Genomic DNA, 17,086 nt, shown 5'->3' with positions numbered 1-17,086 from the left:
CCAGGATGTAGGCTCCCTATTTACTTCTCTTATTGTTTCTCTTGCTGAGAAAAAACTTTTTAGTTTAAGTAAGTCCCATTTGTTTATTCTTGTTATTAACTCTTGCAACCCTACTCTTAAAAAGACATTTCAGAACTACCAGTAATTATAATGATCTCCCCAAGTCCCTTGATTCAAGCTAAACTAGTAGGTAACTGCTACAAGAGTGATATCTACACATTGATCCAAGTGGAAGCACACACTTCCCAGTGACATTCATTCAGCTTTCCCCAGCATGAGACATAGGTACAGTGCCGGTCTTGCTCCTCCACTTCAGGTGGGAAAGCTGGCTCTGGATTTTCTGCATGAGTTGCCATGTTGGTCCTGACAGCACATAATATTTGCTCTCTGGGATCCACAGAAAGTAGAAGCATCAGCCACAGTATATCATCCATATATTAAAAAAGCATTCAATCGGGGCTGCGGCTATAGCTCAATGACAGAGTGGTTGCTCCACACATGAGAGGCACTGGGCTCAATCCTTAGCACCACATACAAAAATAAACAAAATAAAGGCATGCTGTCCATCTCAACTACAAAAAAATTTCTTAAAAAGCATACAATCACCCACATGGATTTCAAGTAGGTCATAGCACTCAATGGCCCCATTGAAACCATCACATGTCCTTCCCCACGTGCTGGATGAATGCTTTTCACCTAGTTTGGGTCTCTTCTGTAGCAGGGGCTTTACATGTGCATGATCATAAATGATGCAATTAAATGACCCAGATACTCCATCATTTGCATAATATATAAAGATTTGCTCACTTAACTCGTCCTCATCATCAGAACCTGTACTTTAATTATTTTTTTCTTTGGCAATGATATTAACTGCAAGTGTGAATACTGATGCAACATAACATCTGCCTGGCTATAATCCTCACTCCAGAGCTCGACAGAAAATACTTGTCTAGCGCTGGGTTGATCACACTGGTGATCTCTTCAAATTTAAGCTACACCTAGAGTAAAATAAAGGAAAGGGTAGGGAAGGACAGGATAACATAAAGAACCCATCAAATATAAATTAATAGAAAACAAAAGGATGTCTAGTAAAGTAGAGGAAGTAGAATGGGAGAGGAGAGAGAAAGGGGGAAAAAAAGGGGGGATCATGAACTGAAATCAGTTTCCATGCATGTATGTTTGTCAGGAAGAATCCAACTACTACCTATAACTATACATCTCTAATTTAAAAAAGAAAGAAAGAAAATTTAAGCTTCCAGATTCAGGAAAGTCACACCAATATCAAGCAGATAGCATGCCTTTAGCCCATTTCAGAAGTCTACTGGGTTTGAGTATGGCACCAAACTTAACAGTGAAGTGACAGACTGCTTTGGAATCATCGGTGGCAATCTGAAAAACCAGGTTTGCCTTTGGATGTGCTCTGGCAACTTTCATCAACTCAACCTCACTGTTAAAGTCATTTGGACCCAAAAAATGACAGCATACTTAATTTTTGACATTTGTTTACAAGGATTTTCATAGACAATCCTCTCTGGAGGCACCCTGAGACTCTGCACTAACAGTATTTCAGTCTTGCTAACACAGTCAAATCTTGCCCCAGTGGCAGCTAAGGTCTTCACTATGGCTCTGCTATCATTGCATTTGACTGCATAAAAGAGGGTGACAGGAGGAAAAACTTTTAACTACCGTTATGGCTTGGGTGTGAGGTGTCCCCCAAAAGCTCATGTGAGACAATGCAAAAAATGATTGGGTTACAAGAGCCTTAACTCAATGAGTGAATTAATCCGCTGATGGGATTAATTGAGTGATAACTAAAGGCAGGTAGAGTGTGGCTGGAGAAGGTGGGACATTGGGGGCATAGCTTTGGGGGTATATATTTTGTATATGGAGAATGCAGTCTCTCTCTCCGCTCTCTGATCTTCATATGAGCTGCTTTTCTCTGCCATGATGTTCAGCCTCACCTTATGCCCCAAGGAATGGAATTGGCTGTCTATGGACTAAGACCTCTGAAACCATGAGCCCTCAAATAAACTGTTCCTCCTCTACAATTGTTCTAGTCCAGTCCTTTAGTCACAGCATCAAAAAAAAACTGGCTAAACTGTTTCTAAGGTCTTAGAATGTATCCAAGGTCTGTGACATAAAAGACATCCTTATCATCAGAAGGAACCTCATTAATTTTTGGTCCAGAATGTTCTTTGCTATAAACCTTCATTCATTAAGGAAGTGGCGGTCGACTCTTCATTACTTAAGTGTTCACAGTTTCTTGGTCCACCTCTGAAAAGCAACAAGATGGAAAACTAAGAGATGAAATTTAAAGAAATTAGTTCCAGCTTCTCACAAAGGTAATTCTCTAGGAATTCAAAACCCTGTGACCTTGGACCAGCAGTGGAAACTTTCTCAAGTGCACCCAGGTGCTGCCGGCCAGCCCCAAGGAAATGTTGCCGCCAGCTGAGCCCAGTCAGAGGAGTGCTGGCCTCTAGCATTGTTCGATAGAATGAGAACTTCTTGACTTCACGTGTCTAATTACAAAGAAACATAAAGACAGACTATGAACTTCTGAGCCCCTCTCCTTACATGCTGGGTATAAAACTCTGAAACTCCCTGAACTCTGGGTTCAGAAGATTAATTAATTACAGCAAAAGCTGTGCCCTCTGAACCTGGCTGCAGCCAAATAAAACTGTTTCCTGCAAAAATTAAAAAAAAATTAAAAAGACAAAACTAGAGAAATACATTAGAAAAACCAATACCTGCCCCTGGAACAAAAGATACAGAAAAGAAGTAAACACTCAAATCCAGTGTTGGTTTGGTCTCCTGCAACCCACTTCAGGGTCTCATCTTGACTTCCTGAGTCCCTGGAGAGTACATTCTCAGAGCACCAAAATCAACCTCTCCTTCCTTCCCTCCTCAGATCTTAAACCCTTACAAAGCAGCCCCTTCCAGTTCTCCCAGCAGGCCTTTAAAGAATCAAGATCCTCTCCTGTACATCATTCTACAACTCCCTAGAACTACATGAGACAGATTTAAGCATGTATTTATTTCCCCACCCCTAAACCAGTCCATCTTTAAGATACCTATTTCAGTTATTTCATTGAAGAATTGGCCAGGGAGTCAAAAACCAACCAGAAAAAGATCAACCTTCACAGAAATTAAATTCTCCTCTTCAATAGATCAAGATCTGCCTGAATCCTCTTTGGAGAAAGATAAAATGTTTAGCGGCCAGGGCCTCTAAAATTTTGTATATAATCACCATTATCCATTCAAACCAAATTGAATATCACCAACCACACCAAGAAATAGTACCAAATAAATAAAAGCAATGAGAAGAAAAATAGAAATAGAACCACAGGTGACTCAAATATTGAAACCACCAAGGATTTTTAAATAAAATTATTATTCAGGTCCTGTTAGAAAATATTATGTCTTTGAAATGAAAAAGAAGCCCATATCCAGAATCTTCAGGACCTCCAGCAGCTTCCCGTTGCCACACAGTCTCAGCAGAAAGACAACACAGAGACATTCCTGCTGAGTTTTTAGTACTAGATAAGTGTTGATCCAAACCTTAAGAAATGACATGAACTGAGCCACCAACTGAGAACTGAGAGGACTCACCTATATCCAGACATGAAGCTTGCTTTAAATAGAACTCTGTGACTCTCATTGAAATATTTGTCCTGTAGATCTTTTTTTTTAAAGAGAGAGAGAAAGAGAGAATTTTTTAATATTTATTTTTTAGTTTTCAGCAGACACAACATCTTTGTATGTGGTGCTGAGGATCAAACCCGGGACGCACACATGCCAGGCAAGCGCACTACCGCTTGAGCCACATCCCCAGCCCTCCTCTAGATCTTATTATTCAAAAGAGCAAAGAAAGGATTACCCCATAGGAAAGTGGACAAAGGAAGGAAACATTTATTCCCAGGATATTTTCTAAACCCTATACTTTTTTTTATTAATTGCTCAAGACAATATAATGATCTTGACATATCATACATTTGATTCAAATAGGGTATGAATTCTCATTTTTCCACGTGTACAAATTGCAGGATCACATTGGTTATACATCCATGTGTGTACATACAGCAATCCTAGTGTCAGTTATATCCTGCTGCCCTCCCTATCCCCCCTCCCCTCAACCCTATACTTTTTAGAACTAAAGTCAATTGCTCTGCATCCTTGAGTAGCTCATCTTTGAATTCATTCTTCTCTGCAAATGGAGTGATGAGAAGAGTTCCTTCGACTTGAGCTAGAGATCAGAGAGCCATGACTCTCCTGATGGCAAGGAGAAAACATCCAGAAACATTGGGAAGTAATCCTTTTGGAACTTCATGACTGGTTAGATGAAGGAAAGTCAACATGACTCCCACATTTCTAAATAGGGTGACTGCACATTAAGTCCTTTTTTTTTTTAGAGAGAATTTTTATTTATTTATTTTTTTAGTTCTTGGCAGACACAACATCTTTGTTTGTATGTGGTGCTGAGGATCGAACCTGGGCCGCACGCATTCCAGGCAAGCGCGCTACCACTTGAGCCACATCCCCAGCCCACATTAAGTCTTATAGTTAACTAAAGTGAATAAATTGAAACAAAGTGGGAAATTTTATTTTTGTCAAGTTCAACTTAAAGTGTAAACAGAGAAACATATCTTATTGAGATATTCAACTCTGAAGTTTGGGGAGGAAGACTCGTTAGGAACTTTAGATTTTAGTGGCATCAGAATATATAGTTACAAATTAAAATCGTGAGAGTAGATAGAAAAAAGTTTGTATCATTATTTGTTTATAACCCATTTTGTTTCAAAAACATATTTGAGCCAGATGCAGTGGCACAGCCCTGTAGGCCCACTGACTCGGAAGGCTGAGGCAGAAAGATCAAAAGTTTGAGGCCAGTCTGGGCAACTTGGGAGACCCTGTCTCAAAATTTTAAAAAGCTAGGAATGTAGCTCAGTGGCAGAGCATACTGAGTTCAATCCCCAGTATTGAAAACTGAAAAACAAGAGTGCATGTAAGATGAGAATTTAAAGTCTGAGGGTAGTTGCCCTTCAGACTCTAAATTCAGGGTGATGAAGAACTCTCTGAGAAACAATAGAACTTAGATTTTCATTTTGCTCAAGCAAAGAGTACAAAGGTTACCTAGAAGTAGAGACTGATCAAAATTGTTGATTTCAGAAGAAAATCCAAGTGTGAAAGGAATTAGAAATGAAAAGAACTCAGAGCACTGTGCAGTTTCTTTCTGGTGTTCAGGTATAAGGCAGCAAGCACTGAGCTATGCAACGAGTGCAGAGAATATGTCTTGAAATTGCTGGCAGAGGGAGGGGCAGAGGAGGTTTGGACTTGAGGGGGCCTAACAGAAAAATGAAAATATTTCCTAAGATCACTGTTTTAGTCAGCTTTTTTGCTGCTGTGATTAAAAGACCTAACAAGAACAATTTTAGAGGAGGAAAAATTTATTTGGGCTCAGAGTTTCAGAGGTCTCAGTCCATAGACAGCTGATTCCATTCCCTGCGGCTCAAGGTGAGGCAGAGCATCATGGCAGAAGAGTATGGTGGAGGGAACCAGCTCACATGACAATCAGGAACAGAGAGAGACTCCACTTGCCAGATTCAAAATATATACTGCAAAGCCACACCCACAATGACCCACCTCCTCTAGCCACACCCTTTGGTTTCTACTCAGTTAATCCCTATCAGGGGATTAATTCACTGATTGGGTGAAGGTTCTCATTACCCAATCATTTCTCCTCTAAACCTCCCTACATTGTCTCACACCTGAGCCTTTGGGGACACTTAAACCATAACAGTCATTACCACTTGGAATCACTGTCTGATTTTAAAATCCTAAACCCTCAGCCAGCAGATTACACTGTGTCTCTGGAGAATGTTGGTGGTACTGAGTCTAAGCAGGAGGGTGGGATGCTGAGAGATGGAGGACCGCATACCTGATGCCCTCCAATTTTGATGACATAGGTTCAGAGTCCACTAGCATTTGAATAAAGAGATTGGGGAGAGGATGCCCTCAGAAGAGAGAGATGAATAATATGATTGGTGACAATATGGTTGATGAAGTTAATGCTAAGTGAGAAGAAGCCATGGGTGTCTATGCTGATAGAAGGTGAGGAAATACAACATAATTGGTGAAGATGATGCTAAAGGAAAGGAAGCAGTGGTTCATCCATTCAACAACACTTTTTGAGCTTTGAGCCCTTTAATGTGTATTCCATACTATTCTGAGTGTTGGGCATACAGCAGTAAGAACACTCTGGGCCCTCAAGTTGTTGGCAATCTAACTCCATGTGGTGAATACTACTCTAGGGGTCATTTTATCATGTTAGTGAGAACTTATAAGGAGAAGCCACCCTAATCTCAGAGGGTTAGAGAAGACTTTCTGAAGGAGGTGATGCCTAACATGCAGCCCAAAGTCTAAGTAGGAAGAAGAAGGAATATTTTCAGGGACATAGGAAAGTAGGCTGTGGATAGTTCAGACAGGAAGAGAAAGAAAGGGCTGTTCTTAAGTGGTGGATGGAAAGTGAAATTAGACCCTAAAGAATTAGGGTCTTTAGACCCTTTCTCTAGATTCCTCATACCTTTGCTTCCTTTCTACAACTTGCTCACCATTGCTTGCCCTCCTGTGTCCCTGACTACCACCCACTCCACCCTTTCCACTTTCCTGTCTCAAAGGTTCAATGTCCTAGTCCCACCCAGGAAGATAAGAAATCTGACACTTTCCCATGTTTAATGAACTTGCCTTGGAAGCAAGCAAAAGTTTGTTGACCCCAAAAAACATGACCACCATCACCTCAAGACCAGAGTTCAGGGACCATGTCCCACATCAGTGACCCACTGGTATCACAGCAATGAAGCTGAGAGGGGCCACGAAGATGTGCACATAACTGGGGAATCTGTAGTGGAGTTCTGAGGAGGGCTAGGAGGACTTCCCCTGCTCTCAGCTGGAAGCAGGATGTCTTACAGAATTCTGAGTTTAGTCTGCAGCACTGCTTCCCTAGGAACCAGAGAGGGTACTTCATGCCTATCTCAGTCCCCTGCTCACTGTTTTCTAGATAAGGTTCCAATTTGCTATGCTGCTTAAATAATAAAGGATGGGCTGGGGCTGTAGTTCAGTGGTGTAGCACTTGCCTCGCACATGTGAGGCACTGGGTTCAATCCTCAGCACCACATAAAAATAAATAAATTGTCCATCTACAACTAAAAACAATTTAATAATAATAATAATAATAAGTGACAAATGATCCTTTGCCTGACAGTAAGAGGACCTCTCCTCTCCAGATGATATGTATCCAGGTGGCATGGCCGGTGACTGTGGGAGCCCCACAGCAGGAGGTAGGAGGCATCCAAGGACACCACTCTGAGCTCTGGAGACACAGAGGGTCAGTCCCTTACCATTTAAGAAGTTCTGGGTTATTGACAATAAGTCTGGTAGGGTAGATGAGGAGATAGCTCTTATAATTAAATGATTGTTTTAAATATGCCACCCTCCTCTAGAGGTGAGAACGAGATGGGCCAAGAATTCTTTCAGAGCCTTATCTCATATTGGACAGGACTTCTTGTCCTCAGATAGTAAACATCATTATAGACAGGGTCTCACATCATTATACTTTAAAAGCCAGTATTTCCAGTTGCTATGGTGCTGTGTTTCCCTTCATTTATCCATGAGCCTCAGGAAGGTCTATGCCAGCACCATGTGAGAGATGTGGCACTAAGAGCTAGGGAAAGTGGAGACAGCTCATTCCATAGGCCTCCCCAATGTCCACAGTGCTTATAGGGGACACCTAAAAAGCAGGCAGGATTTATATAAACTGCCAACTCCTCACCATTTCTAATTTTTCATTTTTGAGCTAATCTTGGATGTATATAGTTTTATTTTTATTGCAATGTTTTGTTGTTGTTGTTGTTATTGTTATAGTGAGGTTTGGGGTTTTCTTAACATTAAGAATGAGGGTTTTTTCCATCACTACATTTTTAACACTCCATCCTAGAAGCTTTGTTGACCATAAAGTTATTTCATGTCTTTCTGTAATCACCTTTCAACAGGCCCAGTTTCTTCAGACACTTTTTATCTGAAATCATAATAGGCACTGGGTCTCGCATTTCTGTAACTAATCTCAAGGCGTTATTTATTTCACCCAACTGCTTCAGAAACCTAATGGATTTAGCACATCAGAGATGTTCTTTAAAAAGTGAGCTCTTTTTTTCCCCAGTACCAGGGATTGAACCAAAGGGTGCTTAACCCCTGAGCCACATCCCCAGCTCTTTTTATGTTTCATTTTGAGACAGGGTCTCACTAAGTTGCTTAGGGCCTTGCTAAGTTGATGAGGCTAGCTTTGAACTTACAATCCTCCTCCCTCAACCTCCTGATTTGTTGGAATTACAGGTGGCATGAGCCACCACACCCTGCAAAAAGTGAACTTTTTAAAGCTGTATTTGTTCATGTGCAGTGTTTAAAGTTCTTACAGACAGCTCGGCAGTGCAGTTGCTTGCCCTTTTTAAAGTCAACAATTGAGTCAGTCATAAAACATACAAAGAAACTCATTATTTCACATATTTTTAAGGTCAGTTTACAAAATGAACTAAGGTCTACCTCTTAGCCTAGGCTCTTCAGAAAGCAAAGCCTGCAGCAGAGTGCTCTTCCTCATTAGGGAGCAAAATCCCAGGGAGTAAGAAAGGTGACAAGAGGAATAAAGCAAGGAAGCAGAGCTGGTTACCATAGCGCTGCCCGGACTACCAGCTACTTGGGAGGCTGAGTCAGGAGGATCTCTTAAGCCCAGTTCAAGGCCAGCCTGGACAACACATGATTCCCCATCTCAAAAAATAAATTAATTAAAAAGCAGGTAAGCAGAGAGCCAACATGGATGATATCACACACTGGGTCTCTCCCTGAGTGCTTGGTCTCACAGAAACAACCTCTAGTGAGCCAGATACAGTATACTTTCAGGACCATCCATGGAGGTGACATAGTAAGGAATGTGACCACAGGATCCAACTCTCATTGGTCAAATCCTCTACACTCACAGCTTGATGATGTAAAAATACCAAAAGCAGTCCAGCAACAGCCACTACAGGAAAGGCCCAGGCTGGGAGCTTAAGGGTCTACAGTACAGGCTGGAAGAGAGACACTGTCAGGCTGCCCTGCATGAAGCTGGTCAGAGATGTTGGTCACAGCAGCAACTAGAAAAAGAGATGAATGAGGCAAGAGAATCTGAGTGAAACATAAAAGGCATCTGATTCAGTCATCATGGGTTTTCATTTACATACCCATGTAAACTTTTTGAACAGCTGTGTAACAGGCCTTCTAATATTTGTATATTTCATGTTGTATATAGATTGGTCATCAAAAAATAATATGTATCGCAATACATTCCACTTTTATATATAACTTATAATGCACCAATTAAAAATAAGTAAATTGAAGGAATAACAATAGAGGAAGAAGATCCAGGGAAGTACTGAAACTATGTTATATGCATCTATGAATATGTCAAAATGAACCCCACTATTATGTATAACTAGAACACACTAATAAAAACATTTTTAAAAATTTTTTAAATAAATGTTGAAGGTATCCTTCCAGAATCATTTGCTAACAGTGCACTATTATGTATAACTAGAACACACTAATAAAAACATTTTTTAAAACTTTTTAAATAATATATATCTAGACACAGTGGTACATGCCTATAATCCCAATGACTCAGGAGGCTGAGATAGGAGGGTCACAAATCTAAGGCCAGCCTCAGCAAATTTAACAAGATTCTCAACAATTTAAAGAGAATCTGTCTCAAAAAAAAATCTTGTTTTTTAGAGAGAGAGAGAGAATTTTTTAATATTTATTTTTTAGTTTTCGGTGGACGCAACATCTTTATTTTATTTTTATGTGGTGCTGAGGATCAAACCCAGCGCCCCGCACATGCTAGGCAAGAGCGCTACCACTTGAGCCACATCCCCAGCCCCCTCAAAATTTTAAAATAAATAAATAAATAAAACTGGAAATGTAGCTCAGTGGTAAAGCACCCCTGGGTTCAATCCCCAGTACCCAAAATAAAAAAGTACCATATAAACATATACCTATTTTTCAATAAATCAGTGTTATCAAATATACAAAATGAAACATGAAAGTCCCCCTTGATCCACCCCAGTCAGTCCCACTCCCCTTCACAGTGGAACCCACCTCTACCAATGTTGAAGGTATCCTTCCAGAATCTTTTGCTAACAGTACACACAAAGATTTATTTATTTTTTATTTTAACCTAAACTTAAAGATTTCCTCTTCTACAAAAAACAGGGATGTGCAAAAATATTTTCCATTTCCTGACTCTCTTACAGTTTGGAAATGTAAGATGCCTGTCAGAATCTTTGCATTACACAGAAGACCCTTCAGCAACCGGAGGATTTGAGTCTGAGGTGCATCACCTCAGAGAGAATGGAGTGAAGCATCTGTGTGAGGCCTCTGGACACCATCCATGGATCCCAGTAAAACCGAAGGAAGGAACTGCCACTTCTGTCAAGGGAACACCTGGGTTTGGTGGAGGAATTGGAAAGCAAAGAGCTGCGCAGTGTTAGATGGTGATGAGAAACAGTCTCAGGGCAGGGGACCATGTGACCTCTGGTCACCTCAAACTAGAAAATCGGGCTGCTCAGTCATGTTGACTTCGACAGCTTCCTAAGTCTCCCTTACACTACCACCTCCACCACTAGAAACCCCTCCTCTCTATCCCTCCTGGCTGTGTGAGGCAGTACAGGATGACAGGAACCTCTCACTCAGGAGGACCCTAAAGTTTAGGATAATGTGCAAAGTCCTTGCCACTTTCCAGGAAGTAAGACCAAGCTCTGACATTCTCCTTATGGAAGCATCACAGTGACTTGCCCAGAGCTCAGGTTGCACCACTGTTCCATGTTTTCTCTGTGTTACTGGTTTCTCTCTCTCTCTCTCTCTCTCTCCCTCCCTCCCTCCCTCCCTCCCTCCCTCCTCTGCTCTTGCTCTAACCCTCTAACTCTCAATCTGGGACCAGTTTATTCAGAGTGCAGGAGGGATCTGCCTGGTGGATTTTCCTGGAAGAGAGAAAAGAAGCGTTCAGTCTGAGCGTGCAGGTGTAATTGAGGGCATATTTGAATGATATTTCCCAGAAAAATTCTGTCTACTGAATATACATTTTCCACCATAGAGCTTCCCTTTTTGCTTTACCCACAGTGTTTTAGATGGCCATATTAGGATTTGGCAGTCAGTGCACAAGGGAAGGACCCTCCCCGTCACAAGCAGATTCTGGCCTGGGCCTCCCTAGAGACCCAGAGAAAGACAGTATCAATAGGTACATATATGGTGAAGCTTTGTTGCACAGTTCATAGCCCCTGTCCCTTCTTCACCCGCTTCTTTCATCCTCCAGATATACAGGGGAAGCCTCTACCTCTGTGCAATCAGGAAATACACAAGAAATCAAGGCACATTTTCTCTGTCCCACACTTGCTCCAAGTGCAGGGGCAGGTTCCTGGATAGAAATAGGGGGAAAAAATCATTAAATAAAGTTTTCACAAATATTTTGATTGTTCCAGAAATAGAATAGCAATTCATACATAATTTCAACCTTCAGTGGCGATAGCAATTATAATAACAGCTAACTGTAAAACAGTGCTTAAACTGAGAGGCAAAGAGTTTAATTAACTAAAGTCTCTCACACAGTAAATGGTTGACAATCATATATTTTGACATAACTCCTTCCATCAAGTTGAAATATTAGAATTTTGGATTATTCCAGTACCTCCAGCAGCCTGATATATGGTGCACCTATATGGTGCCCCCACTGTATCCCAGATCCTGGCCCTCTAGCATTGATCTCCTTACTATGTGAATTTTATCACTGGTTTTCCATCCTTCAAATGGCACAAAGCAGAGGGTCTCAACCAGGAGAAAGTTTGCAAGGTATGGAGATATTTTGGGCTGTCAAAACTGGAGGAAAGGATGTATAAGGAAAAACTTTATTTCCTCCACTATTCTATTCACCAAGAAAATGGATGGGTGTTTTCCCACACAATTCAATTCACTTCTCCATCAAACACCAACCAGGTGTCCTATAGTTTAACTCAGTTCTAATACTAACTGCACAGAGTTGGCATAAGGGGGTTCAGTCCCACAAAACTACCCCCAATTTCAGAAGCCATTCACAAATGATGGGTCCCCAGGTTCCATTTGGTGTTTGTCCAACAAATCAGAGGTTCCCACACACACACCCTCCATAGTCTTGCTTGATCATTTGTTAGAATGACTAACAGAACTCAAACAACTTACTGACATTTACTGGCTTATTATAAAAGAATATAACTTGGAAACCACAGATATAAGAAATTCATGGGGCAGGGTTTCAGTGGATGGGGTTCAGAACTTCTGTGATCTCTTTAGGGAGCCACCATCCCATATGTTCACCACCCTGGAATCTCCTCAAACCCTGTCCTGTTAGGGTTTTCTGCAGTCTTTACTCTGTAGGCAGGACTGGTTAAAGCATCTGTCATTGGTGGTCAACTCAACTCTCAGCCCCTCTCCCATCCCCATAGGCCTGAAGGTGGGGATGAAAGTTCCAATCCTCTAACCACTAGGTTGTTTCCACAAGACTGTCCCCAGTTTCAGATGCCATTCACAAATGGTGGGTCCCCAGGTTCAAATGATGGGTTCCCCTGGTGACAAACTTCTATCCTGTTGCTATCCAGGAGCCCCCAACTACTGGCCATCTTATTAGTATGTATCACTTTGGTGACTTTAAGGCTTTTAGGAGCTGTGTTCCAGGCAGCTGGGGAGAAGGCAGACAGCAAATGTGTATTTCTTATCAACTCACAGAGACTAATGGCATCTGGTGGGTAGAAGTCAGGGGTACTTCTAACCATCCTACAGTATAAAGGGCAACCTTCACAACAAAGAATTACCCAGCCCAAAATATTGGTTCACAGTTAAAAACTCCCAATTTAAAGAAAGGAGCCCTCTTTCCCTGTCCCATAGATTAGCTGTGGGATTGGAGTTGTGGGAAGCAGAAATGGAAGTTAAGAAGTTATTGGAAGTGCCCTTCAATTTTGCTCCACTCACATAAAGGCCTTGTCTACACACAAGCTGCTGGCCTCACAGGAAGGGGGTTCAGTCCCCCCAAGACTGTCCTGACTGCCTAGGAAATCTGTTGTCTTCTTTATCCCACCAGCAGACTGGTTCTTTGAAAACATCCACCTCCAACAACTCCCAAAGTCAATGCTGACCTTGCAGGGCCTTTGTTGATTCCTTCACATTCCCCAGATCCAGTTATTTTACTAAAATTTCTGCATCAATATTGTCAGTCACAGAGAAATGGGAGTCTCTGTGGGGAACACAGAGCTCAGGGCAGTAGGAAGAATACTCTTAATCCTAAAGCACTAAAATGGTCAATGACCAGACTAAGACTGGAACATGGGGCCCATGCCTGGAGAGCAGGGAAGTGGGACCATAGGCTCATGCCCTCCATCCACTGAGGATAATACTATGTCTAGACCTTTCTAGGAGACAGTGAAACCTTAGAATGAGGACATTTTCCTCTTAACAGCTTTTTTTCACAGCTCAAAGGATTGTTATCCCTCAGAGGCTGGGACATCTGATCTCTCCTAACCTCACTGTGACAGATACTTCTGCAATTGAGACAGAGGATGTGGGAGGAGCAGGGTCAACGTATTAAGAAGGAAAGAAAAGTTCAGAGAAAATCTGGAAAGACTCTGCCCCTTGAGTAAGTGGGGTCCCTCTCCTCATGTCAGGACTTGGGTTGCCAGAGCTCAGTGGACAGGAGCAGCTGTTTCTCTCCTCCCTGCTGCCTCTGTGCCAGTCACTGTCCTGCTCTGGTCTCTATATCTGCCCCTCAGTCTCTCTCCCTGTACAATTCCCAAGTGTCTTCCTGTCTATTTCTCCCAGGACACCTTCCCCACCTCACCTTCTAGTTAACAGTTTCCTGATTCTCTGAAACCGTGTCCCTTGGGTCACTCTGCTTGCTGCCAGCAACTCCCTCATTTCCTTTTCTTTCTGCAGCCACTTTTCATTCACTTTCCCCAGAAGCTCCTCCTTCCTCCTGACCTGTGACCTCTGTGTGAGGCATGGTGGAGCAGAAGATGAGAGTGAGCATGCTCCTTCAGGCTCCCAAACACAGAGCCCAATCTCTCCAGCACAGGCCCAGGACCTCCAGGCCTCTTCAGTAAGCAGCACCTCAAATTGCCTAACCTGGCTTCTGTCAAGAACATATGAAAGGAAAATCCACCTTTACCAGTAATCCAGGGATTTCTAGTCAGACAAAAATTTGACACCACTTGCTCCTGCTGGAGCACTTCCTGTGTTGGCGGAGTGTAAATAATACTGTTCTTGTGATTATAGACCAACAAAACCGAAACATCAAACTCAAGTAAGGTTGTGCTCCAGAATAATTGGGCTGAACTGAAAAAGAGAAAAACAAAAGATCAGCTTAAAGAAAACCAGAAACATGATAGCTAAATGCAACACCTCATGCTGGATTGCATCCTGAGCCAAATTGAAACATTTTATATAAGTGGTACTTGGCAAAATTTGAATAAGGTTTATAGACTATAAAGGTGTATCATGTTAATTTCCTGCTTTTGATAATTATGTATTGATTATGTGAGTGTCTCTGTTTTTTAGGAAATACAAAGAAAAAGAAAAATACTTAAAGATAACATAGCATGATGTTTACAACTTCCCCTCAGATATTCCAAATAAGTTATGATGTGGAAGGATAGAAGTATAAGGCATATGAAGTAACATATTAATGTATATGGAATTAAGAGAAGGATGTAGAAAAGCCATATACGATGCTAATTTTTTATAAATTTTCTGTAACTAAAAATGTAAATAAAATAGTTTTTAAAAGAAAAGCATGTAAAGCAGGAGAGAAGTAAAAGGAAGCTAAAATGACCCAAATTCATTACATGATCCAGGAAAAAGGAATAAAGATAAAGATTAATATTATGGTTAAGTGAATCAAAGAAATGTGGAAAACCACTAAAGGATGGAATAAAGTATGATATCATCCAAAAAAAAAAAAAGAAAAAAGCACTAGCCCAAGAGTTTCTTGAACTCTGGACAGGAGGACAGCTCTGGGGCCAGCCTGAAGAAGCTGTCAGCAGCAGCCGCAGTCCAGTTTGTGAGAGGACACTCTCCAGTTCCCACCAGCCTCTTACCACTCATCCTCAGGACCCAGGAGTTTATCCCTTTGAGAAACCTAGGAAACTGGCTCTAATGTGAGTCCTGGTCAAGGGTCCAGAACAAACAGAGGCAGGAGGACTTAATTAAAGTGGGCCATCGTCCCATTTCCCTCCTGCTGCTTGACCTAGAAAGGATCAGGAAGGGGCCAGCTTCCAGGAGGTGAGAACTTCAAGACAGGCAGCAGAGGGACCGGGATAGGGGGTCCTCCTCAGACTCAGAAATAAGACCTGGGTAGAAGGCAGGTGCAGATGGGGTCCCAGCTAATCAAATGTGACACTTTTAAAAAAATTGTCCTCCTCCTTTTCCCATTATTGGTAGCAATGCTTCTGCAAATAAGTATATATTGAGCTATTTAGGAATACAGCAGGAACACACCCCACCTTCTCTAGCCCAGGATGGCAGGGATAGGAGAGAGCCCTAGATTCAGACTGGGGATGTCAGCATTGAAGGGAAAATAAGATAATAATCCCAGGAACTCAGATAAACAGGAAGACTTTGAAGCCATCAGGAAGTTCTGAAAGACTCCCAACTCAGAGCAGCTGGGCAGGCCCATCTTTCTAACATCTGGCTTAACTCACAGCACAGAAGCTGCTGGACACCTGCAGACCAGGACTGCTCTGCCCATGTCTTTCTGGAAGTTGGTTGTGGGGGTGAAGAAAGGGACCGGTTTCTTCAAACATCTGAACAGCAAATCACCTCCTACGCACACCTATAAGATCCCTCAAACCATGGACTTAACCTGAAATTTTTCATTTCTTTGTTTAGCTGCAGTAGAAACAGGAATGCAGAGGCTGACGGTACTGTATTATAAACAGAATGTGGCACATACCAGGGTGAACACAACTGCCTCATGGCTCCCCGAGTCATGGGGTATGCTTATCCCATGACCACACACACCGGAGTGTACACACGCACACAGAAGGGAGAGATGGGTACAGGTCTGTCACTGAAGGACAACCCACAGTGGCTGTGGGACAGCAGGGACTGCAGCGTGAGGACCAGTCTGGAAGAAGTAATATTGTGAGACTGAACAAAGGAAGTCTGAGACTGCCTCACCAATGAAGAAAGAGGCCACTCGGGATCAGCAAGGTGGGTTTTCAGGGTGCCCCATAGGGAGGTGAACTCTGCTCAAGGAGAGGCACCAACCATCTCTCACTCTTGGGCTCACCTCTAGCAAAGAACTACATCCTGACAAACCTGTCTTCCTTCTTGAGCTGGCACCCTACTTTGTGCTCACAGTCACCTTCATGAAGGTCCTCTGGACAGGAGTCTTCCTCAGCCGGAACACCAGCACCTGCCTGGGCCACAGCCCTCAGTTTCTCTGCAGTTAACCTCAGGCCACAGGATGCTATTAGCCTCTCTTGCATAGCAATATCAGTTGATCCAAAAGAAATTCTTCCCAACTTACATGCTTAAAGGAACCCAGGAATCCTGAGGTAGAAGCTGCAGTGACAGAGGGGAAGAGAGGCCATCTCCCAGAAGTGGCCCTGCAGTCATGGGGCATGCTTACTCCAGACCTACCCCAGACTTCCAAAGTCCAGAAATAGCTCCACTGGCCCAGTCCCATCCTGAGGAGGCCTAATGGAAGGACAGGGCCAAAGCCAAAGGGCACATAGGACACACTAGAGTCCAGGCAAAAAAGGACCAGACCATGAAACCCTCCTTAGCCCTGGGACCAGGCAGAATCACTGACAGGAACAGGCAGGCCACACTGAGGTTGCTGAGGTGTTCCCCAAATTGTCACTGAGTCTTGTTGAAATGACCTGGTGGTAGACTCCTCTAAACTACCAAGAAGGACTGGCTTGTTTTCCAGTTCTTATAAACTCACTTTGCCTCCACTTTGGGGAAACAGCATTTCTCCCCAAGT

At 42.5% G+C, this 17,086-nt stretch overlaps 1 pseudogene; it reads right to left on the bottom strand.

The window, feature by feature from the left end:
• Positions 1-212: 212 nt before the first annotated feature.
• On the bottom strand, positions 213-16,586 carry LOC143388287 (ornithine decarboxylase-like; annotated as a pseudogene).
• Positions 16,587-17,086: the final 500 nt, after the last annotated feature.

Source organism: Callospermophilus lateralis, chromosome 2 (assembly GCF_048772815.1).
Source record: "Callospermophilus lateralis isolate mCalLat2 chromosome 2, mCalLat2.hap1, whole genome shotgun sequence".
NCBI lineage: Eukaryota > Metazoa > Chordata > Mammalia > Rodentia > Sciuridae > Callospermophilus > Callospermophilus lateralis.
Note: the sequence above shows the minus strand (reverse complement) of the source record. Positions and strands in the feature narration are given on the sequence as shown.